This window comes from Podarcis erhardii (genome assembly GCF_964252035.2).
Source record: "Podarcis erhardii genome assembly, chromosome: 2".
NCBI lineage: Eukaryota > Metazoa > Chordata > Lepidosauria > Squamata > Lacertidae > Podarcis > Podarcis erhardii.
Window position 1 is genome coordinate 11966314 of NC_138498.1, and position 27729 is coordinate 11994042.

Here is a 27729-nt window from a genome sequence, read left to right on the forward strand (position 1 = left end):
CTACCAAGAAGGCCCTCTGCCTGGTTCCCTGTAACTTGGCTTCTCACAGTGAGGGAACCACCAGAAGGCCCTCGGCGCTGGACCTCAGTGTCCCAGCAGAAGGCAGGTAGCCCAAATAGCAGGTGGAGCCAGATAGCCAATGGCCGGCAGAGGCAACTCATTCTAGTTTTGTCCCCATCTTCCTCCCAGCTGAGTTCTACAAGGGCTGCATTGAGACTAAGGAGGAGGAAGAAGCTGACAGCCAGGGCCACCTCCTGGCTAGGGGCAGACTGAGGTTGGTGGGGTGGCACCCCATTTGCCCCAGTGGACCAGCCTCCATTGATCCACCAGGCATGGCAGAGACAGGGTTTGCCCTCTCCTCCAAGTGCATATCTGTGCCATGCAGATATTACAGCGAACAGGAAGCCAAAGTATGCTTGGCATCAGTTGTAGTCAACTAAGTCCTAAATCCTACTCAGATTGACCCACTGAACTGAATGAACCTAAGCTAACGATGCCCATTAATTTCAATAGGTCTACTCTGAAAAGGACTAGTGAAGCATCTCACTCCATATTCCCAACTTGTCCTTTCCACTCTGGTCAAAGGCCCAAGTTGAGGAGGTGGATGGAATTGGGATATGGGAGGTGTGCATAAGCAACTCATTCACCCCTAACATTTTGGTGCGGTGTCCTTGTGTACACATGGCAGAAGGAGAGGGAACCTGCGTCTCTGTTGTGCCCTAACAGCAGGGATGGGGAACCTGTGAGCCTTCAAATATTCTTGGACAACCAGTTCCCATCATCTCAACCAGAATGGCCAATTGTCAGGGACGATGGAGGTTGCAATCTTGTAATCCAATGGAGGCCTCTTGTAATCCAATCTCTCCCTTGAACATGGAGACATGGTACACACGTTCAGGACATAATTCTGCATTTGCAAATCAAGATGCCAGCTTGAGCCATTTTCAAAGGGAGGTGAGAAATATATCAAACGCACAGTGGTGCCATATCTCACTTGAGCACAATGAAACCTGCTATGCATGTTTACAACATCATTCTCCATTTTAATTTCAAACACCAGCTTGACTCCTGCACTTGCCTTAGCGAAGCAGGGGGAGGTGGGAGGAGGAGGAAGAGAGATACAAAATGAGTAGCAATGTGACATCTGAACAGTGTGGTTTAAAGGAGACAACCCAATGGGAACATCCCCTAGGCTAGCCCTGTTTAAACGAATGGAAACTGCACTCTTGCACACTTTCCTGGGGTCTAAGTAGCAGGGAGAAGGCCCATGCATTATGCCCCAACTCATAACAGAAGCCTGAATTATATCGCACCCATCGACTTTTAAAACTGTTCTGAGTCATATATTCTATGAGGAGTGTGTGCAAGCCAAAATATTGGATAAAAGAGTTCCCATTAGCTCTTATGGTTTCACTCCTAACTCCATCCAGCCGACTAAAATTACAGTAAAGTGAGAAATCTCTGTATTTCCTTTTTGGTGCCCTAGTCATAAGCTGAAAATTAAGATCGAGTCTGAAAAGGGGAGCAATCTGGAGTTCTCTGTATGTATTCACAGCTGGCTTCTCATTTTTGAAACAAGGTTATGATTCTTCTTCTTCTTTTTTCTTCATTCCTCAACCTTCCCCTCGCTACCCCCTCCAAGGAAAAAAAAAGTTTCCTCATTACTACGGCGGATGGCCAAAATGGAGCAGTTAGCTAATACTTTTCTGTCCAAGTAATAAGTGTCCCCGGGAATAATGTATTAGCACCTCCGAGAAATTGACTCTGGGAACTATAAAGAAACTGTCAAAAGTTTCATCCACTTCCCAAATTTCACTCACATTTCATATTCATTATAGAGATGGAGCGCAAAGGGTCTCCAAACCACTTTGCAGGGAGCTATTGGGAGCCAGATTCAATAAGGCGGTGCTCAGACAGCCTCAAAGAAAATAAAATATTATTCATCCACGGAAGTCCTGAAATGGTGGTGGCACTTAGGTGCCATTGCCATAACAAATGTCTTTTCTTTCTGCTCAGGCAGCCGCTAATGCAAAAGGCAGAGTCACCTGAAAGTTGTAGAGGGCATCCAAGTTTTGGGCAAAGCTACATGTGATGCTCAAGATGCAGTTGCTGTCCAAGGCAACATTCCCATCGCAAAGTGTTCCTCTTCGCCTGTAATGATTCTGGGCCCACAAACAAGCTAGCAGAAAGAGGATTGTCTTGAAGCAACATTATACTTCTGAGCCTCTAAAACAAACTTATTGTGTAGCAACTTCTGGGCCTTTGGAACTGCCCAGATGATCATGTGACCTTACGGCAAGTCCTCATATTACCAGCTTCTTAATACCAGGGGAGTATTTCTAAATTACAAACTTTATCGTTACATCACCCCATAAAACCAGTCATTTCTCCACCCCCACCCTCCATATCATTTGCTGCAGCTGTCAGGAACAGAGAGAGATGTAAGGGAACCATCAAAGGCCAATCTGACCCAACATCACAGCAAATGTGGCTAACTTGTGACCCTCTAGATGTTGTTGAACTACAGCTCCCATCCTCCCCAGCCAGTAGACCCAAGGGTCAAGGCTGAAGGAAACTGGAGGGCAACTGATTAGCCACCCTTGCATTTTGGGGGAAGGGAGATGAACTTGACAGAGGGCTGCCATTTTTGATGGCCTCCTCATATTGATGTGTAGTTGGGTCTTCAAATGATGCGCAGGAGGCAAAACACTCTGGCAAATGACCAGGGCTAAAGAGTTAGACTGAGGGTCAGTTTATGCATTAAGTAGAATCAAATGATATTTTCTTGAAAAGCACCATTTCAGTCTGAAGGAGCAGGGAAGGAGGCAGCATGCTAGAATATGACATCTGTGAGAAAAATTCTGCCTAGACATAGAAATTTAGTTGAAAGCCTGTGGTGTGTCAGACCCTCTAAGTGTCCTTATTTTCTAGGGACAGTCACGTATTTACAGAAGCTATCCTGATTTCAGATTTGATCCTGGAACGTCCTGCTTTTCCTTAGGATGTCCCTATCTTCATCAGCCCCTTCATGGATCACTGCCTTGAATAACTCCAAGAAGCAGGGCCACCCAAGACAGACAGGTCATAGCTGAGAGTTTAGACTAAATGTGATCCACCTGGAGAATCCACTGGCAATCCACTCCAGTATTTTGCCAAGAAAACTCTATGGACATAAAAAAGGAGAACCTTTGAGAAGAAAGTGAGAGTCTCCAAGGCATGCTCTGGTTCATGGGGTCACGGAGAGTCGAACACGACTAAGACGACTAAACAACAACAAAATCTTCATCAGAGAAAAGTTGGAGGACAAATGGACAAATGTTGGAGGGTATGGAATAGGACGTCCCTATTTTCACTGGACAAATGTTGGGGGATATGGAATAGGACGTCCCTATTTTCATCAGAGAAATGTTGGGGAGTATGGTGTGTGTCTCAAACCTGGGCCTCCAGCACCTTAACTCCTGTGCTGCTGTCCCAAGTCAGCTCCTTCAGTCTGTTACATTTAAGACAAATGCAGAACACTTCACCCCATGATCTGGTATCTAACCTCCAGCCTGTCTGTGGCTGTTTTTCCCACCTCTGCTCTCTGGTTCTTCACTGCCTGATGTGGTGCTTGTTCTCCAGCTCATCCATGGCCACTTCTCTTGCCTCAAGTCTATCTGGCCCTCATTTACCTCCTTCTGAATTGGACCCCAGCTAGGATGCAGACCTGATACTAATGCTTTTCTTGGATTCTTTTTACCACAGGCTACCTTAAGGGATTTGCTTCTGGGTCTCTTATGAGATCTCGCTGGAGCCCAGAACACCCAGTTGCTTTTCCTTATTTCTCCAGTGGGGGCAGGGAGCACTCACAGTGGTGCCTCTCCTTGGATTCTACTGCCTGAGGTGGCTGCCTCAGTCCACCTCATGGGTGAGATGGCCCTACTTCTTAGATCTCAAACACTCTTTCCCCTTCTGAAGTCAACTTCAGGGCTGTAGGGAAACAGGGAAATGTGGTCTGAAAGCTGCCCTGAAAAGCCCCTCTCTAGCCAGGATCATGAGGAGAAAGGAAAGAAGGTCCCAGTGCAAAGGGCTGCTTCCTTGTCTTGGTCCTAAATGCAGCTTCTGCCTTGCTTCCTTTTCACAGACCCTCCAAATGTCCCTCTTTTCCAGGGACAGTCCTGGATTTACAGAAGCCACCATGGTTTCTGATTTGATCTCAGAAGGCCCCACTTTTCCTTAGGACATCCACATGTTCTTCAGAGAAATGTTGGAGGGTATGGAGTTATGCAACTTCCACAGGCCAAGGAGATAAGTGACTGTACAACCTTTAGAAAATATCTGAAGGCAGCCTATATAGGGAAGTTTTTAAGGTTGAATGTTTTATTATGTTCTATTTATTATAATTATGATTATTTCTCAGTAGTGGCGCCCACCCTGTGGAACGCCCTCCCATCAGATGTCAAGGAAATAAACAACTATCTGACTTTTAGAAGACATCTGAAAGCAGCCTTGTTTAGGGAAGTTTTTAATGTTTGACCTTTTATTGTGTTTTTCATATTCTATTGGGAGCCACCCAAAGTGGCTGTGGAAACCCAGCCAGATGGGTGGGGTATAAATGTTGGAAGCTGGCCAGAGTAGGTGGGGCAAACCAGTCAGATGGGTGGGTTACAACAACAACAACAACAACGTTATTGTTGATGGTGCTGATGTTGTTGAATAGGACGCCCGTATTTTCACCAGAGAAATGTTGGATGGTATATTTTTAGGGTCTGGAGGTCATGGTTGGCTGAGAGTAGAAAGGAGCAGGGGCAGGTTTTGAAGAAGAGACTTGGCTTTTCCTTCCCCTCCTCCCACAAACACGATATTGAGGAAGGATGGGTGGTAGAAAGGCTGCGTATGCACCATATATTTAAAGCACCCTCCCCAAGTACCCTGTTTGTTAAGGGTGCTGCTAAGTGTAGTTCCATAGGGGTAAACTGCAGTTCCCAAGGTTCTTGAAGGGGGGGTGCTTTAAATGCACAGTGAGTATGTACCCCATTTTCTTTGATAAGCATTCATGTTTATCATCCAGTTGCGGAGACTGCTCATCCACACAACAGCTTGCCTACTTTTGGTTTTAAATTATCTAATCCCTCCTTATGGTCGCAGTAATGCTAACATGACATTATGAACGTGGTGTGGAATGACCCTTAAATCAAATCAGAAAGTTTCTCCCTCCAATGGAATGGCATCTTGCCAGATAACGCAGAACCAAAAATACATTTAGAGGAGATTGATCCGTCGTGGAAGTCAAATCTGTCCACATCTACAAACGCACAAACAAACGGTGACTGTGAATTCGATGGCTATTTTCTTTTCTTTCTTTAAAAATGAAAACCAAAACAAACAAAAAAAAGACCCTAAAGATTATTTATGGTTTATTTTAGACACCCGATCATTTGATGCTTGTTTCATCAATTTGTCACTGTTTTTATTGTCACCAATTGCCCATAACTGGAGTGCATTTAAAACAACATTGATCTTGATATTATGGTGTCATAATATGACAGTAATAGTTGTAGTCTGTTCAGGAAGCCCAGTTGCGAAGATTGATGGCTTTCACCGTACCAATTATATTCTGTCCATCTAAGTGATAAAGAGAGCGTTGGAGGCATTCAATAGACAAATTAGATATCTTTTCCAATTATTTCTTTTATTTTATAAGGCCACATGTTTGATTAACAACTTTTTCCTTCTCTTATTAGCTAGCCTGCATTGCACATTTTGTTCCATGTGTTTTAATTTTACAGATTTAATGAAGGATATTGGAAAACATCTGCGGAACTGACAAAGTGGTATCCTCTTCTCTTTGTGTGTGTGATTTCTTTTTATAGATCATGGGCATTTAGTTTCTTCGCTTCAGAGTTTAAAAGAAGGACAAGGATATTTTCCTTGGCTGTGGGAGAAGTAAGAGAATAACACAGTCATCGTATAAAGAGACCAGGCCTGTTTCCTTCAGTACTTGCTTAGTTTTTATTTAGAGTAACAGCAAACAGCAAACACATCTGGGAAGAAACGATCGTAATGAAATTAATTTGCTACAGAGAAGCCCAGACAAATGATACAAAACCAGTCATAAGAACGTAAAAATGCATCTTTCCTCTTCTTAATAGCCATTAAATGAACATAAAATGCAATCGTAGAATTTATACAAATAAATTAACCAGCTTGGGCTAAGGAAGGGAACTTCCAGAGAGGCCATGCACTTCTTTATTTACCAACCGCCAGTCAGAACTGGGATAAGTGCACATCTTTGCATGCTCTGAATACAGATCTATGCGTGGCTGGGATCATTTCATAGAAAGAAGACTCCACAGAAACAAAGTGCGGCCATTTACATCTCAAAAGGAAAACACACACAAATGAAGAATATGAGATTGAAAAGGTGACAGATGCCAAGCAGACAATTGGGATGCTCTTGTGTGTGTTAAGGTAGGAACACATGTTTCTGTATCTCTAAATGCACATGTTGTCTGGGATCATGGCCAACAAGTGGCCCATGAGCCACATATGGCCCCCAAAGTAATTTTATCTGGCCCTGGCTGCTCTACCATTGGTACCTAAGAAGCCAACTTTTGCCAGTTCAGATTTTTGTTCATCTAGTCCAGAACCATCTACCCTGGCTGGCTGTGGTTCTGCAGGCTCTGAAGAAGAGGTCTTAGGATCACAGAAATGGAAGGGACCTTGAGGATCATGTATTCCAACCCCCTGCAATGCAGGAATATGCAGCTGTCCCGTATGAGGATCAAACTTGCAACCTTGGTATTATCAGCATCTTGTTCTAACCAACTGAATTATCCAGGCTGAGCTTCCTGAGTCTTTTCACTAGCAGTGCTAGCTATTGAAACTGGGACTTTACATGAATCTGGACCTTACATCTGCTGCTGTAGTTCCTTGCATAAGGCATGGTGAAAAGTGAAGTCTCAGGGTCTCCTCAGAAGGAGGAGACAAAATGTGTTTGGGTTGTAGGAGATGGTCCATATGCATTAATGTTATATTGCTCTTTTGACTTTGTAGGCAACATTCCAGATATGCTTAAGTGAGTATGCCTTGAGGACTATTAGTCTACGAAGCAGGATGCAAACATTTCAATTGCATAAAAGAAACAGTATCTGTGATGCCTTTACTGCTGGAATGGAAAATGTTGTTGTTGTTATTATTATTATTATTATTATTACACATGACTTTCCCCAAGAAGTCTGGAAACTGTAGCCCTTCAATTCCCAGCATCTGTAAGAGACTACAATTCCCAGAATTCTTGGCAGGGGGGAGTCATGTACTTTAAATATACGATATGGATGTGACCTAGTCCCAGAAATGCTTTTTTTTTGGAAAAGTTTTTATTGTTAACATAATTCAGCATTAATACACACATATTGTGAATATACAAGCATACAAACATACATTTCATACAATCCTTAAAAATATTCAAACATACCTATATTCAGTCCCACAGATAATTCCTTCTCCCATCACCATCCACCATCCCTCACCCCACCTTTGTGTTAGACTTCCAATCTACTCAATTGCAATTTCTTTCCACTTCTATTACTTTGTTTCACACACCTTTAACCTAATTTCGTGCTTCTTTTTCTATTACACATTGTTATCCATCTCATTTAGTATTTCAGTATTTAAAACGGAACTTGATATTCTAATAGGAGTTCTGATTTTTCAATATGGTTTTGCAAGTATCCTTTAAACACCTTCCAATCCCTGTCTATCTTCTCTTTTGAGATCCTTCCAATTTCTCCCATTGTTTTGGATATATTGTAGTACTCCAATAATAAAAATGCTGTATCAAATTCTTTATCTGCATGAGCAAATTGTTGTCAGTCATACTTTCTGCATATATCTATGTCCAGCATTAACACCTCACATGTTGCTACATTGGACACACATGTATTTCTCTATGGTCTACATCTTGGGCGTTAATGATACAGTGTGGGTACAAGGAAATGTGATCTTCTGAGCTTCCTGCATTTGTGCATCTCATTAGCTCCCTAGAATCCTGTGGTTGTCAGAGATCATCCTTGGCAAATGCCGTGCCACACAGAGTTGCACATATGGCGCCTATAGACTCATATCCTGTCCCCGGCACATGTGTGGCAGTACATCTGAAGCTTGGGGGGGGCAGGGGGAGGGAGTACACAACCTTTGATGAGATCACTTGCCCATAATGAAAGAGTAGAGATCAGGTATAGCCCTGAGGCAGGAGGTTTCACGTTCTGTCCCCTCCTCCGGTATGTGAAACTATTAGCTATTCTTGCTGCTCCACAGAGATGTCCAATCCCTCTTTGAAACTTGCTGAAACCTTTCCCTGGTTTTTGATGAATGAACTTTTAATGGAGAGGAATAGGTCGGCTTGTTTTAAGTGAAACGTTTATATGGAAGTGGATGATTTAAACAACTTTAGCTCCATTAAACAAAAAGGAAAGCTAGATCTTAAACTCTCATTTGTTTCGGAGAGTGTCTGGCATGGGATAAACATGACATTAAGTAGCCATCTGAGCATTGCTAAAACATACATTTGCCTTCATAATAAAATGTTTTTAAGAGATAGTAATGGTTACCTTGAGAGCGGTTCACATTAGAAGCATTAAAAAGAGAGAGAGAGAAAACCCTAGTCCTGAATTCTTTCAATAACTGTCCATCACCTAACAGCAATAGCATACCACAAAATAGGATGTGCTGCTGATCCGATTTATTTGGCAGGAACCTCTAAGTCTCATTTAAAGGCAACGGCACTGAATGTTTAAATGTGGAAATCTTAAATCTTCTTGCTTGCTTCTCTCTTGCCTCAGACCTGCTGTGTCTGCAAAAGAGCATGGACAAGGGCAGAGATTAAAGGTATTGTTGATGTCATCCACATTTAGACACTAGTTGTTGGTTCAGTTTGATACGTATTCAACTTTTTCCTTCATTTGTATCCTAAGTCCAGAAAGCGAATAATGTAAGTCATAGGATTTGATAGCATTTCACTGCCCACAAGGGCCACCCTATTTATTTCAATGTTGAAAACAAATCCCTAAACCAATGAATATCCTCCTGAAAAGGAATAAGGCAGGCTTCGTGCTGAATACCACACTGAAGAGCACATGGGCCCTTTGGGTTGAAGGTATTATTATTATTATTATTATTATTATTATTACTATTACGTAACAATATATAGACATTGCACAAAAAATGAAAATCACTCACATCCCCACAGTTCACTAAGAGAAATACAATCCTCTGGTATGCATGTATTGGTCCGACAAGCACACAATAGTTTTATTTTATTTATTTTACTCATTACATTTATGTCCCACCTTTCTTCCAAGAAGCTCAATGGTTTTTTTTCCTCCCTTTTTATCCTTACAAGAAGCCTGCGAGGTAGGTTAGGATGAGAGACTGTGTCTGGCCCAAGGTCACCCATTGAGTTTCATGGCCGATTGGGGATTTGAACGCCTGTCTCCCAGGTATTAGTCCAAGACTCTAACCACTATACGGTGAACTTACAAAATAGCCCATGCAAATTTTTGTAAGTCCATATCCTATTTTGAACTTTTCAATGATGCACCCTCCCTTTTTTATTGGGAGGAAGAAAGAGGAGAGAGGAGAAATGGGATTGTTTCATTGGTTCTGCTAAGAGGCCATCTCCACTGGCCTCCTACTCTCTCTGCACTGTTTTCATTCTGGCTGGTCATGACATCTTTAAGAACTGAGTTTGCTTGTTTTCTTCTTCCTTCCTTGTCCCCTCTTCCCTTTGTTCTGATGACTTTTAGACTGTAGGCCTGCTGGCATGGGCTGCCTTGTTTTCATTGATCTCATCACATTACCTAACATCCATGTTCTTAAATGCTTCCAAGCATAAATGTGTGTGTGCTGAGCCATTTTCAAAGGTCAGTTCTAATGGGATCAGAATATCTCACCCCGTTTTGCAGCCTTGGGCATTTCTTGAACCTGTAATTTCCACCGTTAAGTGTGCCTTTGGATGGGGAAATGTTTTATTTTGCCCTATTTAAATATGCCACTTCCATTTCTTCCCTCTCCCCATTGTCTAAATTCAGAGGACAGTAATTCCCAATCTATCTTACTGAAACCATAGTCAATTCTCATGGGCAGAGCAAAACATGGTGGTGATGCCCATAGGGGAAAATCCTTTTTTTAAAAAAAAAAATTATTAAAGTTTCAAAAATTACAGAAAGAAAAAGTAAAAATACCACTTTAAACAAAAACAAAACAACACATCGCAATATATATATAAAAAGAAAAAAAAGAGAAATAAAACCCATTAAAGAAAAACAAAAACACAAAGAAAAATACATCAGATCTCCTCATTACTAATCTTTCATTAGCTTATTTCCTTGACCTCCTCACACCTCCCTTTTTTGTATTCTAGGTCAATTATCCATTTCAGCAAATCCTTTCCCTCTTTTAAAATTTTTGTCCTGTAAATTGTCTTAATATAATGTAACTTTACTTTCCCCCCTTTCACCAATTAACAGTCAGTTATTCCCAAATCCTTTATATCATACCATAGGGGGAAATCCTAATGATATTCCCTCCCATACAGTCCCCTGATGAGACCCAGGTTCATTTGCTTGCGTCAATTGCACAGCCACAAAGCACACTGGGTGATATTGGGCTTGCCACCACCTCTCAACCTAGCATGCTTCACAGAGTTGTTGTAAGGAAGTTAAAGAGGAAGACCTTTTATTCCATACTGAACTCCTTAGACAAACTGTGGAACAAAATTTTAATGAATAAAATAGACCGCCCCCCCAGTGAATTGTGAACTAAAGATCTGATCTGGCTGCCTCCCACTTTGCCACTCTTAATGGCACATCTTAAGTTGCCTGATGGCTAGACTACCTAGAATACAGAGAGGCAGTGGCGTAGCGTGGGGGGTGCAGGGGGGGCCGGCCACACCGGGCGCAACATCTGGGGAGGTGCGCTCGCACTCGCAGCTCTCTGCCCCCTGCTAAAATCCACGGGTTAGGGGGCGCAAATTACTTGCCTTGCCCCGGGTGCTGACAACCCACGCTACGCCACTGCAGAGAGGTGAGAAGGGAACAAGGGGTGCAGGCTGGATGTGGGGGGCCACTGTCTACATGCAGCCCATGGGCCCTGGCTTAGACTCCCCCCCCCCTTAAATTTTCTATTTTACAATTTAAAATTCATTATGGATCATTTCCCAATACTCTTTTACCCTGACCCTGGCCTAGACTTTTGACATGTTGCTAAACAACAACAACAACAACAACAACAACAACAACAACATAATTTTATTTTTTATTTTTTCCAACAACAACAACATAATTTTATTTTTTATTTTTTCCAACCATAATATAATTTTATTTGTATCCTGCCCTCCCTGGCCTCTTCTAGAAAATGATCAGTCCTGGTCTACTTTGGATAATCCTTCTAGGACAGTGATCAAATCTGCCATGCTTTTGATACAGTAGCAGCAATATAATTTTTGCGTTTAGCATCCTTGTTTTGTTTCACCATTTGTCTGCTTTGTGGAGTGAGGTCAGGCCACCAGATCTGGGGAGCTGCACCTCTGGTAACATGGATGAAGGTTTCCCAGCCTGTCTCTGCCTTCTCTGGAAGGGACTAGCAAGAGGGAGAGGGAGAGAGAGCTGAGCAAGGAGCCAAGGGCTGTGCTGTTAACAGAGCAAACGTCTCCACGAGATTTATGGCAAGGGAGAGGAACTGCCTTGCCTCCTGTGATGAATTAAAGGGAGAAATGAAACTTCCATGATAGGTCTGCTGGAGGAATTTCCCTCTTGTCTGCCCAGAAGGGGGGACTCGAGGGGAAGGGGAGCTTAAGTTTGAGCCAGACTTCTCCAGCTGCAGATCATCATCATCATTCTCTCTCCCCCTCCCACTTCTGAAGATGGAGGCTGCTGCTTTGCCTATAAAGTCAATCTGGCTTGAGGAAGGGGGGGGCACGGCTTCTCTTGGCACCCATCCTGATTAGACTCTTCAGTGGAGGCAAATCTGTTTTGCACTTGTAAGATTTCGTGCCAGAACACTGCATTTGTGTGTGTGTGTGTGTGTGTGTGTGTGTGTGTGTGTGTGTGCGTGCAGAGAAAGGGTAGTACATCAGTGGTAGAGCATGTGTTTTGCATGCAGAAGGTCTCAGGTGCAATCCCTGGTACCTGCAGGTAGGGCTGGGAACATAAGAAGAGCCAACTGGATCAGGCCTATGGTGATCTCAGCTCCAGCTTGCCAATCAGAAGGTTGGCGGTTCGAATCCCCGTGACGGGGTGAGCTCCCATTGCTCAGTCCCTGCTCCTGCCAACCTAGCAGTTCAAAAGCACGTCAAAGTGCAAGTAGATAAATAGGTACCACTCCGGCGGGAAGGTAAAAGGCGTTTCCGTGCGCTGCTCTGGTTCGCCAGAAGCGGCTTAGTCATGCTGGCCATATGACCCAGAAGCTGTACGCCAGCTCCCTCGGCCAATAAAGCGAGATGAGCGCCGCAGCCCCAGAGTCAGTCACGACTGGACCTAATGCCCAGGCGTCCCTTTACTCTTTACCTTTATCTTGGGTTACATACGCTTCAGGTTACAGACTCTGCTAACCCAGAAATAGTACGTCGGGTTAAGAACTTTGCTTCAGGATGAGAACAGAAATTGTGCAGCAGCGGCACCGCAGCAGCAGCAGCAGCGGGAAGCCCCATTAGCTAAAGTGGTCTTCAGGTTAAGAACAGTATCAGGTTGAGAACAGACCTCCAGAACGAATTACGGTAAGTTCTTAACCCGAGGGACCACTGTATTTACAGGTGACGGCCATTTCATGTGGGGGCTCCATTCCCATCCCCCCCACATGTTGGCAGAGCACGCATCAGTGCCCCCCGCTGTCCATTCCACCGACCTCCATTCCACCCCTGTTCTGCCCCTCTTCTGGGTCCAGGAGGACCTGCACATCAGCAATCACACATCAATTGGACATGCCTAAAATGGCCGCCATCTGCATTTATAAAATGCAGGTCTGACTCAGTATAAGGCAAGTTCCTATGCTCCCAGCAGGGTGGTTAAAGTGTAGCACAAGAACCACAGATAGTGGCTACAGAGAAATTCCCACATGGACAACCAGGTAACCCACCCACTCCCTCCATCCACATCATCATACAGCATATTTCTCATTGATGTGCCATGAAAGGAAAAGTAGTTAGATAATGTGGAACACAAGACCATCAAAGAACAGAGTTAAGAGCCACAACCATTTTTTCTTTAACCCCCTGGTTACTGCCATGTTAACTGATGCCACTGTTTAGATGCTTTTCTTTAAATACAAAAAACCAAAATCCCCAACATTTTCTTTTCTGAAGATGAATTCCTACAGTGTTGTCTTGTTCTTGCCCCCTTAACAGATGCTAGTGTCCCCAAACATATTGTTTCCTGTTCTTGCCCTGTTCTTTTCTCAGCTCACTAATAGTTATCACCCAGCCAGTATCTTCTTGAATTCCTTGCACACTAAGATCTGCAGACAACACCAAAATCTGACTATTTGCTAAGCTCTCCCTTCCAGCAAACAGAGCATTAACTCAGTCAGTAATTTATACCAGCAGACACAGTGCTGCCAACACACTGCTTTTTAAAATACTGTTTCTTAAAGTACTGGTAAGGATGTATCCATTCATGTGGCTGGCTGCTGAAAACACTCAGGAACAATATCTAGACTGATGGTGCAGTAAAATAAAAAGTGAGCTTCCCAGTCAAAACAGTGCAGCTGAGAGGTATTTGCATCAGACTCACCTTCCACATTGCAGTGATGCACTGATTCATTAGTAATAGATCTTTCCACCCCATTCAGTGAGATGACAGGAAACCTGATATGTACTTCCTGCTTGTGGGCATCTTTCCTGATACTGCTGTGGGGAGGATGAGAGTATATTATGGGGAATGCAGAAAAATGCATATACTGCTGCTTAGAGTTAGACCAGGGGTCAGCAAACTTTTTCAGCAGGGGGCCGGTCCACTGTCCCTCAGACCTTGTGGGGGGCCGAACTATATTTTGGAAAATAAAAATAAAAATGAATGGATTCCTATGCCCCACAAATAACCCAGAGATACATTTTAAATACTGTAAAAGCACACATTCTACTCATGTAAAAACACCAGGCAGGCCCCACAAATAACCCACAGATGCATTTTAAATAAAAGGACACATTCTACACATGTAAAAACATGCTGATTGCCAGACCGTCTGTGGGCCAGATTTAGAAGGCGATTGGGCAGGATCCGGCCCCCGGGCCTTAGTTTGCCTACCCATGAGTTAGACCAACCTTCCCCAATCTGATGCCTCCTTTGGACTATAACCCCCATCAGACCCAACCAACATGGCCAGTGGTCAGGGATAATGGAAACAGTAGCACCAGACTGAGGAAGACTGGCTTAGGTAGATGAAGCATTCATGATTTCACATTAATAAGCCCATCTTCATGGAAAGAAAAACATGGTAAGTTATTCTAGAGAGCCACTTTCTCCTAAAATGTTCCAGTCTCAGACAGTGATGAAAGTACACAATGGAGAAAACCCATCCCAATCCAGAGCCCTCAGACTTAAGCTCTATTCAAAAAATATTCTCTAGCTATGTGCAATAGTGACTCTCACTTCTCCTCTACGGATGGGATGTCGGAGATGCTCCTGCAAGCTCCATAACCTCCAGCAAGAGCTTCAGCACACACTCTGTATGCAGAAAGTATTGGGTTCAAACCCTGGCATTTCTAGTAAAAAAAGATCATGTGATGGGAAAGACCTTTGCTTGAGACCCTGGAGAGCACTGGTCAATGCTAGGCTAGATAGACCTGGCATGAAGAACCTCTAAAAAGGGGTTCAGATGAGGCATTGCTGTCCCTGTGGAAATAGCCATTGTGGAACATTCTCTCCCCTCTTTGCTCACCATCTACCTGTTCAGGAGGGCAATGGAGATGAATGTATCAGCAGTACAGATTACCGTATTTTTCACTCTATAGGATGCACTTTTTCCCCTCCAAAAATTAAGTGGAAATGTGTGTGCGTCCTATGGAGCGAATGCAGGCTCCTTGGCTTCAGCGATAGCAACGTGAAGCCTCCGAAGCGCAGAGGGAGTGCTCCCTCCATGCTCCGGAGGCTACGCGTTGCTTTCGCTGAAGCCACCTGAAGCCCCCGGAGCGCAGCGGGAGTTCCCGCTGTGCTCCGGAGGCTTGCAGATAGCCACCTGAAGCCTGGAGAGTGAGAGGGGTCAGTGCACACCGATCCCTCTTGCTCTCCAGGCTTCGCTTCACTGGAGAGGCGCTGCACAGTTCTCCCTCTCTGCGCAGCGCCCCTTCAGCGAAGTGGGAGGAGAAATGGAAGGGGCTCCGTTTCTCCTGCCGCTTCGCTGAAGGGGCGCTGTGCAGAGAGGGGGAGGTTGGTTTTTCCCCCCTGTTCTCCCCCTCTAAAACAAGGTGCGTCCTATGGTCCGGTGCGTCCTATAGAGCGAAAAATATGGTAATTGCAAGCCCTCTTTATTAAGGCATTTGTTAATCTGGGAAATGGATCCTTACCGAAAGAGACAGCAGAGGAAGAGTAATAAATTGCCTCCTTGTCACTTGTAAACAGCCTTTGCCATCCTAAACAGCTGGCCTGGGGACAAAATGCAAGCATTGGGTGTGTGAAGTCCTTCCCGTCTGCCGCGTTTCCAGCAATTTGACTTGTTTGGGCCCGAACGTTTCAGTCTTTGGAAGTCACCATCACACCTCCCTTGGCTTTCCTGGATAGCTTGAGGTTGCGTCATCACCACCGAAGGCACCTTCCTTGAAGAGCCCCCTCAAGAATGCTGGCTGGTTCCTTCTCTCCTCGCCCTGCACACCCTCAGCGGAAAGAAAGAAGGGCTGATGACAGCCTGTTGAGTGACTTGTTTGCAAGAGATGAAGTGATAGCAAGCATAGCCTCTGATGCATATGCCTCCTCTCAACGCTAGTTCCTTATGCAGAAGGAAAGAGCAAACAGATAAGAAAGTTCAGAGGAAATTGAGGGTTCGGGAAGACTTGCCTGACATCACACGTGTGCAAACAAGCTTTGGAAACCACACAACTTATCCATATAAAAATAATGCTACTATTTGCCTTTTTTATGGAGCCATCAGTTCTTAATCTATCATGGACCTACCTCATCCAACCACCTAAATAACTCAAGTTCAGAGGGCCTTTTATCTAGCTTTATTTGCCATTTTGTTTCCTGGGGCAGGGGTGGAGATACCAGTTGGACTCAAGCTCCCATCAGCTCCAGGCAGCATAGCCAATGGTCAGGAATGATGGGCAAGTCCCAGGATTTAAGCAGCATCTGGGGGAGGCACATTTTCTCCACCCCAGCCCTACAGATTTAGACTAGACATGAGATTGACCAGGGCATTTTTGGATTCACTAGCAGGACTGAAGCAAATGCTGAGAAAAAGATTTGAATTGTTCCATGGGAATCATGTAGGTCAAACGTTTATCAAAAAATGATAGGTAAGGTGTTGGATGACTCCCCTTTCAAAACTGTCAATCTTTCCAAGGTGCTTTAATGGGTCATCATGTCAGCCTTCCCTCAACATGGTGCCCTCCACATGCTCTGTACTACACCTCCCATCAGCCCCAGCATGGAGTTCTGTGCCCAAAGCAAAGTTGCAGCAGTCACAATGATTCTGAGTTCAAAGTCAACAGGTGTTTTTTTTTTTAAGCAGAAGGATATTCATGAACTTTCAAGATCCATGAAATGTTCCATTTCAGCACTCAGCAGCACTAACATTTCCAAAAGGTAAAGGTAAGGGGACCCCTGACAATTCGGTCCAGTTGCGAACGACTCTGGGGTTGCGGTGCTCATCTCGTTTTACAGGCTGAGGGAGCCCGCATTTGTCCACTTCAGCAGACAGTTTTTCTGGGTCATGTGGCCAGCATGACTAAGCCACTTCTGGCAAAACCAGAGCAGCGCATGGAAATGCCATTTACCTTCCCACCAGAGCAGTACCTATTTATCTACTTGCACTTTGATGTGCCTTCGGAGCTGGGACCGAACAACAGGAGCTCACCCCGTCACAGGGATTCGAACCGCCGACCTTTTGATTGGCAAGCCCAAACGGCACAGTAGTTTAACCCACAGCACCACCTGCATCCCATTTCCAAACCCTTCCATAAATCACAACAGAAGTTTGATTTGTTCCCATTTCCAAAAGATCTTCTTGATTGGCTTTTTCTTACAAAGACGTGGTGATAATAGCAGTTCTGGGAGAAGCAAGTTGACTTCCAGGACCTTTTATAGGAGGAATGGGAAATACTTTGTGGTTTTCCACTTGTTTTTGGACTCCAACTCCCATCACCCCTTACCATTGGTTATGCTGGCTGGGGCTGAAGAGAGTTGTGAGTACATAAGCTCTAGAAGGCCACAAGTTCCCACCATTGCTATCTTACAGTGTGAGGATCATCTATGTACCTGGATCTAAAAGGAAGAGAAGGGTGGCTTGATCTGGCAAACTGGCAGCATCTGGATGTTTCCCCTAACTCTTTGTCTTCCATATCCCCTACAGGTCCTACAGTGAGAAAGTGGGATAGTAAAGATCTGAGGACCACATGTTTGATAGTGAAAACGAGTGAGGGTACAGTGGCCATTGTAGACTTGGAAATGCTTTGCTTCTCCAGCGCCTGACATTTATTGCCTTTTCTTAATTTGTTCTTAATGTGCCGGCAGTGAACACTTGTGATATATACACAGCACACTCATGAAAAACAAAGGCTAGTATCCAATGCTGATTCTGCACAGGGTATACTTGTTAAAGTTAATAGACATGACTTGGATTTGTACTTTTCAATGGGTCGATTCTGAATGGAAGTTAGCTGGATACATACAACCCAAGAGTGGTGAGATACATGCTACACCAGGGTATCAACATTATTTCAGTGGCTGGTTCATTTCATGTTTGTTTGCTTGCTTTATTTTTTCATCAGTATTAATTCCAAGGCCTACACTTATCTCAAGCAGTTGCAGCAGCAGCTACACGATACTAGTAGCAGCAGCTGTGGCTTTTGATAATGCTAGGAGTTCTCTCAGCTGTCTTTCTCAACCTTTCAAAACTATCTTCAAAAACTTAGCCTGGAAAATTTACAGACCACTTCATCTCTGTTTATAGGGCATGTGAATCAGCAAACAAAAACCATCAACAGATCATACCATATAGAAATGGGGTTCCCTAACTAATGAACCTCAGACAGGCACTCTAAATATGGAATCGTAGGGCAGAACTTCATTATTTTTAGCTTAGTCAGCGCATTACATTATATCCAAGAAACATATAATTAAAATAGCCATTTATGGTGCATTCAGAAAGAGGGGAGGGCAAATTACATCCTTGAGATTACATGGGGGCAAGCACTTAGATCTTGCATTTTTGCAAGCCGTACATTCCCCACCCTTTGAGGGGAAAAAATGACTTAGTTGAATTAAAGCAGTGGGCTAATTTGTGTAAATCCAAGGGTATTTTCTTATATTTGGGTTGTTAATTGGATTGCTTTTCAACATCAATGAACCACAACTTACTTATCGCTTTCACAGCAACCTCGAACAAAAATGAAACCATCAGATGGCCCTCTCCAAAGAACTGAAAAGGTGCCCTTTCACATATCCTAATACTGTGGTAGAGTATGTCAATGGAGAGAGAGAGAGAGAATATCCCCACATGTTTCCACAAGCAGAGGGCTACCAAACACAGGGCTGGCTTGCCAAGCTAAAAAGTGAAAAAGGCAAGATGTTTTATTAGACACCACCCTCTGGATGAAAGAGCGTCATTACATCCGCAGCATCGGGAAAAGAATCAACTGCTAAATCCTGGAAAATTGAAAGGGAAATAAACCACAAGAAAGTAACACATCATGAAGCCTTTAAGATGCAGCAACACAGAGATACCTGCCCCCCAAATCGAATGGGCCCCCAATTGTAGTCTTAAACCAAGTCAGCTGAATGAATGATGCAAACAGATAACGATCAGATTTGGTGCCATCCAAATCATACACAGCTTCCCCCAAGGAATCCTGTGAGCTAAAGTCTACCCCTCACAGGGCTACAATTCCCAGCACCCTTTAACAAACTACAATTCCCAGGATTCTTTGGGGGAAAGCCACGTGCTTTAAAGGTATGGTATGGAATGAGAAGCTTCTCATACTATTCGTGTGAAACTGAATTCCACTCCCAGTGTCTACATAGAAAGAATCATGTGGTACAGCTGTTTTCCAGCCTGCAGGTGACAATTTTGTATGTTTAAATGCTCCCCCGATGGAGGGAGAACTCTTCCTTTATGCAGGGGGCGAAAGCACCCAAGGAGACGTTTGTCAGGGGAAAGGGGGGAAACCATACTCATTTTCAACATGGAGGGAGTTTTATTTTCCCATAAGGCGACATTCATCCATGCAAGTTCCCCACTTCCCCCAAAACCTAAAGAGGTATAGTTTAAAAATAGCTTTCTGCATTCTGCTAAATGTGTAAACTGGGTCTAAGTTCAACACTGCCTCTAACAGTCTGCACTTAAGCAAAACAATTTATTTGGCTGACCACTGGCTCCAAGCTGGCGGAAATGAATGATGCATACTGGGCAGAGGGAGAAATGATAGTTGGGATTGGCATCTTAGATTTATTCCCATCTTTCCTAACGTTTTCCTTGAATAAATAAGAGACAGATTGAAGATAAATGGAATAAGTTATAGTGAAAGTCCAAAAAGAGACAAATGTCGACTCAGCACACACTTTGGGAATGGCAATGTTATTTTTCTCTCCGTATAAATGCTGGCTTTCTCAGAGATACACCAGTGAATGTTGTTGGCGTTTGACAGTTAGTTATCCAAAAAGCACTGCTATGTTAGGCATCACCAAGGAATATCACCAGGATAAGCTCAGGCAGGTAGCCGTGTCGGTCTGACGTAGTCGAAATAAATAACTTTCGACCACGATAAACTGAATTGTTAACAATTGTCAACAATTTCCAGGAAAGTATGACCCAGCAATCTACGCATGAAGGACCCCACAACTCATCTTAATGCCAAAGTTCATTGGTGAACCCCTAGACAATTTCTTCAAAATGGGATTATTAGATGTTTTCTAGAGATTTGATTGCTTGTTTATGAGAAGCTGTTTAAATTGTTTTGACTGTTTTAAATCATAGCAGATAGGCATCAAGTGCTGTGCCCTCTGGCCCATCATTTGAAAGATCCTATAATTTTAATAATAATAATAACAACTCTATTATTTATACCCTACCCATCTGGCTGGGTTTCCTATTGGCAGGTTCCGGGGACAGCCTTCTCTACTGTGCCCCTGTGTATGTGATTTGAAGACATTGCCAAATTTGTATTGGAAAAGGTCCATAGTTCAGTGGTACAGCTGCTTTGCATGCAGGTTCAATCCCCAACATCTCCTGTTTGATCTGGGAATATTCCCTGCCTGAAACCATGGGGAGCCCCTGACTGGGCAATGTCTGAGTGAGTTGAACCAAGGGTCTGATTCAGTATAAGGAAGCTTCCTGTTTTCCCATATGAATCCCACCCAGCAACATAAATTTCCTGTTTTCCCATATGATTCCACCCAGCAACATAAATTATGCCTTGCAATAAATAAATTTAAAACAAAATCCAAAGTAAAACATAGAAGGATTAAAAGGCATTTGGACTCCTCCTAAGATGTGTTGCGTTTATTATTTAAAGCATTTCATTGTTGTAAGCTTGTAATTCTTTTCTAAATATTGTAAACAGGGATATAAAGAATTAAAATATGATACATACATACATACATACATACATCCATCTTCTAAATAAATAAAAATTATGGAATTCACCAGAGACTGTCAACAGTTACCTCTCCTATGAGGATGTGTTTTGCCAAAATCTTAATTGCCCCTAGCTGGAGAAAATAGAACATTCCATTGATTAGAGAATGGTTACTAAATGTGGCAGGTATGGACAAGTTAAACGATGTTGTTAAAGTTTAGGGCAAACAGACAGTTGACAAATGTTCTAGAAGAAAAATTGAAGCCTTAATTGGAAGGCAGAGAAAATAAAGTTAACCCTATTATTCTCTCTGCAAGGATGGTATAAGGGTAAGTTGGAAGATGTTTATGATGCCCCATGTAAATAATATTTGGAGCTCCATTAAGCAACAGTACTTTCCCTTTTTCATCTTCTGTGGATATTTTAATACAAATGGGAAACTACAAAGGCAACTTGCCGAATTGGGTCCACAGTGCTGAAAGGCTTGTCCTTGGAAATAGATACTTTCTAGAAGTGGGATCAGATCCCACTGGAAGTTGTCCTGTACAGTGTGTGTGGATTAAGTCCTCAGACCATCTGCAATCTATTGCCACCTGCATCCTTTTCCATAGGGCAAAATACATGCCTCTCATAGCCAAAGAACTGAAGTATGATGCATATATAAGCTGTAAAGCACAGTATATCCTATAGACTTATACATATTCACCCCCATTGTTGTTTTTTTGCCTTGCATTTATCCATGAGGGATCACTTTACATCCCATTTCAATCCACCTTCTTTAATCAGAAATAAGTGCAACTGATTTCCATGAGATTTGCTGCCTAGTAAGCAGTTCGAAAGCACCTCCAGGTGCAAGTAGATAAATAGGGACCGCTTACCAGCGGGAAGGTAAACGGCGTTTCCGTGTGCGGCTCTGGCGAGCCAGAGCAGCGATGTCATGCTGGCCACGTGACCCGGAAGTGTCTCCGGACAGCGCTGGCCCCTGGCCTCTTAAGTGAGATGGGCCCACAACCCCAGAGTCTGTCAAGACTGGCCCGTACGGGCAGGGGTACCTTTACCTTTAAGTATGCACAGAATTGTAACATATTCCAGACTAGCCCAGACACAAAGCAAGAAAGAGTACCTAGCATGAGCAGGTGGAGTCAGCCACAAGACAATTAGTGAACAGCACAAACAGGACTCAAAATCTACCCAAAGCAGATGGCTCTGGGTCACAAAGCAAGCCAGGCCTCAGATCAAGTGAATCCATGGCAGCCAATTTAATAGATTCTGTCTTGTGATTACCGTATTTTTTGCTCTATAACACGCACCTGACCATAACATGCACGTAGTTTTTAGAGGAGGAAAACAAGAAAAAAAAGATTCTAAACGAAAGAGTGAATGTATGATTTTTGTGGTTCATGCTGTGGCCACAGACATGTGATCTGACAGTGAGTGTGGAGTAGCCCAATGCAAAAATCCTGAGGATCCATGTGGATCTGTGCTTTGTAACCACGTTTTAAGTGGGGAGGGAAGGAAAAGCACTCAAGGGACAAGGAGCACGCGTGGGGTGGGTGGAGAAGGATGCTGCTAATAATGAAGAAGAGGTGTATAAGGGGAGAAGGCTCCTCTCCTCTCCCACTTTGCTCCTTTAAAGCAAGCAGGCTCTGCTTTTCTTCCTCCTCCCCGCTCATCCCCGGCTTAGCGAGCTGAAAAACTTTGCTGCTATGTAGCAAGCTGAGTGGGGAAGAGAGAGGGACAGAGAGCCTGCTTGCTTTAAAGGAACCAACCGGACAGGAGCCGCTTACACTCGTGTAAGCAGCTCCTCTCCTGCTTTGCTCCTTTAAAGAAGCAGGCTCTCTGTCCCTCTCTCCTCCCCACTCAGCGGCTCTTCTCCCACTTTGCTGTTTCAAAGTGAGCCACGGAGGAGGGAAGGAAGGGGAACCATGGATCCTCTGCTCACGACTGCAGCAGATCCCCCCACCACCCGTAGGCATTCCCTCCATAACACGCACAGACATTTCCCCTTACTTTCTAGGAGGAAAAAAGTGAGTGTTATGGTGCAAAAAATACGGTAATTCTTGTACCTTTATCAATTCATGAGCCCTCCCCCGCTAAAAAACAAAACAAAAACCATTTGTTACTCCTCAACCAAAAGGACCAGCCATCCACCTTCTCCTTTCCCCCCTGCTCTCCTTCCTACCATTTAGGGATGAGTGAACCTGTTGATTGTGTTTTCTCTGTTCTCATTTTTCCACAAATTTGTGTGTGTGTGTTTCAAAAGTCCTAATGAAGAGTCATCCGCATTTTAGTGTGAATTTCTTCTACTAAACTCATTTTAAATGCAATGTTGTCTAATCCACACATTTTTTTTGCAAAGCATTTTCCTCTAATATAATATATTTTTCTATGCTATTTTCACTAATAAGTGTATGTTTTAAGCACACTGAGCTGTTATATGCATTTGTGTACATATGCATTTTTGTACATGTGTACAGTGGTACCTCAGGTTACATACGCTTCAGGTTACAGACTCGGCTAACCCAGAAATAGTGCTTCAGGTTAAGAACTTTGCTTCAGGATGAGAACAGAAATTGTGCAGCGGCGGCGCAGCAGCAGCAGCGGGAGGCCCCATTAGCTAAAGTGGTACCTCAGGTTAAGAACAGTTTCAGGTTAAGTACGGACCTCCGGAATGAATTAAGTACTTAACCCGAGGTACCACTGTACTTGGCTGGAGAACTGCACTGCAAAATTTGGAGAATAGCAAAATTCAACAAATGCCTGCATTCAGGCAGGCAGGAAACCCTCCACCATGTGGCTCAGTTCCTTCCTTTGCCACCAGGAAGCACAGTCCTGCTTCTCCCTGCCCTACTAACCAATTGGAAGGAAAGAGGAAGAGGCAGAGCAGCACAACCACAAATGTGGGTGGGCAGGGGGAGAGGTATGTTCAGGGCCTTCCTCACCCCCATATTGCAGCTAAGCTGCACTGAATGAAACCCATCAGTTTCTAGACTTGACTGTCTAGAGATCTGGGTGGGCAAGTGGTATCACTTCTGTGTGGTCCCCAGCAGCTTTTCAGAACCTGATACAACAGGTTCAGGTGTATAGCACCTCTTGGAAGCCAGCTGTTTTCCCATCACTGTGTACAATGTACGTACATCAGACATTTTAGGAGCCCTGGGTGAGACATAAAAATAGAAGCTCCTGCAGCTCAATGCTGGAGCAATTCAGTCTCTGGTCGCTTCCCAGCATCCAGGTCAGATCCCACCCAGGATACATTCACACACAGTCCCACCAGTCATCCCTTTCAGGCTGGAGTCACCAGATAGCATTCTCCCTCTGTGCTTCTCTACAGTTCCTGAGCCTGGACTCCACATCATCATAGATGATTCTGCTCTCACACACATCCCATTTCCAGCTTTGAAGCCACTCAACTCCTTCTCCCACCTCTATGCAGTGCTATTTTTCTAGGAAAGGAGGTGCTGGAACTCATTGTGACTGTCTCCCTTGTTCTCTTACAATGGCAATGGTGCCCACTTGAGAGGTGCCAGAACTGAATTCCAGTGAGTTCTGGCTGGGGAGAAAACCCTGTTTCTGCTGTCGATCCATTCCTTGCCTCCCTGTAACCTAGACAGCATCCTAAAAAGCAGAGACATCACCTTGCCAACACAGGTCCGTATAGTTAAAGCTATGGTTTTCCCAGTAGTGATGTATGGAAGTGAGAGCTGGACCATAAAGAAGGCTGATTGCCGAAGAATTGATGCTTTTGAATTATGGTGCTGGAGGAGACTCTTGAGGGTCCCATGGACTGCAAGAAGATCAAACCTCTCCATTCTTAAGGAAATCAGCCCTGAGTGCTCACTGGAAGGACAGATCCTGAAGCTGAGGCTCCAATACTTTGGCCACCTCATGAGAAGAGAAGACTCCCTGGAAAAGACCCTGATGTTGGGAAAGATGGAGGGCACAAGGAGAAGGGGACGACAGAGGATGAAATGGTTGGACAGTGTTCTCGAAGCTACCAGCATGGGTTTGACTAAACTGCAGGAGGCAGTGGAAGACAGGAGTGCCTTGCGTGCTCTGGTCCATGGGGTCACGAAGAGTTAGACATGACTAAACGACTAAACAACAACAACATCGGTAGAGTACTAGAGCATCGTTCTTGCATGCAGGAGGTCCCAGGTTCAATCCCCAGCAACACCAGGTAGGACTGGGGAAAGGTCCCTAGATGAAAACCCTGGAGAATGAGTGCCATTCAGCATAGACAACACTGGGCTAGATGGAGTCTGCATATAGACATTGTGCCTTTTCATCCCATGAATTTGTCTAACCCCCTTTTTAAAGCCATTGAAGGTGGTGCAGCTCACCAGAGAGGGAAAGCGACTACTGTAACTCATGACTCAGGAAAGCAGTGCTGCCTGCTCAGGACTGTACCCAAAAAAAAAGAGGGGTTGCCAAACATCATCTGGGAGGCTGCAGCTTATGGGGCTGCATTGACTTGTCCTAAATTGTGCAAGCTTTACCCAGATCACCCAGCGATGCGGCTAGCCCTATGGAATGAATTACTCTCTCCCCCCTGTGCTCCAATTTCCCCTCTCTCAACCCAACATGGCCTCCACCGACAGAGCCCTTCTGTCCCTCTTTATTAGAATAACAGGATTATAATATTAACAAGTCTGTTTATTTCACTCAGTAATTAATAAGGAAAAGGCAGACGAACAACTTGCCAGCCTGTTGCTAATTAATGCAGTGTTACGAGGATGGCATTGACACGGTGGGGAGCCCGGGCGCCTGTGATGTTTAATGAATGTTATGCAACCCTTTGTGTTATTTAATTTAATAGGAGAATTAATATTGGGATGGAAAGAAATTGCCTGTGTTCTGCAGATGGGGAGAGGGATGCCACATTCATCTTGCTTTATTCAAAGCATCAGTCCACCGAGCGAACCTCTTAAAGGCTATTTGATTACACAGTAATGGGCATATTTGGCCTCGGTGGCAGTAGGCAGGAGCAAAGGCCTGGGCACCTTTGATAGCAGAACAAATGAAATACACACGTAACCCTTCACCCAGTGCAATCCGCTGATAAAGTTCCCCAGTCTTAATTCGATCTGTAAAGATTAGTCCGGCAATAAAAGGTATTGCAAGGCTGATGTCCATGGAGTCTCCCAGGGCATTTGACAAATGGCTTTATGACAGTAATAGGAGAATTAGAATGCGACATTAAAAATCCACGCTGTTTAGTTGAGCTAAACTTCACCAAAAGAACAGCGGCGGCATTGCAGGACTGCTCATCCCCTTCCTCCTTGGACGTTGCAGTGAAGCTACACAGACGCTTGCCGTGGCCTCTTTTAACGGGTACGCGAGGCTGGCGTGCCAATAAATAACCAGGATTTATAAAACACTTGGCTGCCTATTTATTTATTTAGCATTGCTGTTATCGCTGTTTGCTCAGCTCCTCTGGCCTGGCACTGAGACACTGCATCTCCATGCACAAAGCCAAGAGGTTTTACGGCATGCTAAATAGGTGTTCTATTGCGCCGCATATTATCCTAAGTGATGCTTGTTATTGGATGATTGTATCATTTCCACCGCCTCGTCATCACTCCGGAGCATTTATATAGTAATGATTTGACTACTCTCAGATGATATTATCTACCAAATGACTCTATTTACACCCTCGGCAGTCTGTCGCTAAACTAACTGCCCTGGGATGCAGTCGGTGTTGTTGGTCTCACAGCAGAATTGGGTGGGATAGCCCATCAGTTGGGGTTTATGCACCAACGGAATTGGGACCAGGTTTTTTGGAGGAATCCATCTGCACCGCTGTGTGAGGCGGCATCAAGATGTTGAGAAGTGCAAAGAAGGGCAGGAAGGTACTACCTCTAGTGCTTATACTACATCCATTCATGGCAGTACCTCACACTGCTTAGTATCAATGGACCATACGTTCAGATGATTTCTCATGACTTGGGCACATGACTCTGAATGACTCTGAATGTCCAGTTCTGGGCACCACAGTTCAAGGAGGGCACTGACAAACTGGAACGTGTCCAGAGGAGGGCAACCAAAATGGTCAAAGGCCTGGAAACGATGCCTTATGAGGAACGGCTAAGGGAGCTGGGCATGTTTAGCCTGGAGAAGAGGAGGTTAAGGGGTGATACGATAGCCATCTTCAAATATATAAAAGGATGTCACATAGAGGAGGGAGAAAGGTTGTTTTCTGCTGCTCCAGAGAAGCGGACACGGAGCAATGGTTCCAAACTACAAGAAAGAAGATTCCACCTAAACATTAGGAAGAACTTCCTGACAGTAAGAGCTGTTCGACAGTGGAATTTGCTGCCAAGGAGTGTGGTGGAGTCTCCTTCTTTGGAGGTCTTTAAGCAGAGGCTTGACAACCATATGTCAGGAGTGCTCTGATGGTGTTTCCTGCTTGGCAGGGGGTTGGACTTGATGGCCCTTGTGGTCTCTTCCAACTCTATGATTCTATGATTCTATGATTCTATGATTCTATGACTCAAAGCTGAATCTGTTCTAAAGGGTCCCCCAAGCCTCCAGAACAGATTTAGGGAGGGTGTGGTCCGGGAAGTCCCATTGTACAATTACAAATCCTTGCACTGACAGAATGACTTAGTTGGATACCTCCCTTACTTTATAATCCACCTTGGGCTTCATGAGAGATGGAAGACAGAATATAAATTGTAAGGAAAATAAATAATAATCTCAAGTGCAGAAAACACAAAGTGATGTTGATGCAGTACTATCAGTTGTGAATGGTGCTCATATTCATATACAGTGATACCTCAGGTTACGGTAAGTACTTAATTCATTCCGGAGGTCCGTACTTAACCTGAAACTGTTCATAACCTGAAGCACCACTTTAGCTAATGGGGCCTCCTGCTGCCACCGCACCACCAGAGCACGATTTCTGTTCTCATCCTGAAGCAAAGTTCTTAACCTGAAGCACTATTTCTGGGTTAGCGGAGTCTGTA

At 44.2% G+C, this 27729-nt stretch overlaps 1 protein-coding gene across 17 annotated transcripts in view; it reads right to left on the reverse strand.

The window, feature by feature from the left end:
* Positions 1-7339: 7339 nt before the first annotated feature.
* The window catches only part of HOXC5 (homeobox C5), a 160514-nt gene continuing 140124 nt past the window's right edge, over positions 7340-27729 (reverse strand). For 6 of the 17 annotated variants that reach the window (XR_014153166.1, XR_014153169.1, XR_014153170.1 and 3 more), the window contains 4 exons: positions 17445-17541; positions 15539-15957; positions 13767-13882; positions 7340-8833 (listed from right to left, as the gene is read on the reverse strand). The gene's annotated coding sequence lies outside the window, so the exon portion shown is untranslated. Of the gene's footprint in view, positions 8834-13766; positions 13883-15538; positions 15958-17444; positions 17542-18545; positions 19844-27729 lie in introns of those variants that run through there. The other 11 variants (XR_014153165.1, XR_014153167.1, XR_014153171.1 and 8 more) reach the window with 5 other exon arrangements.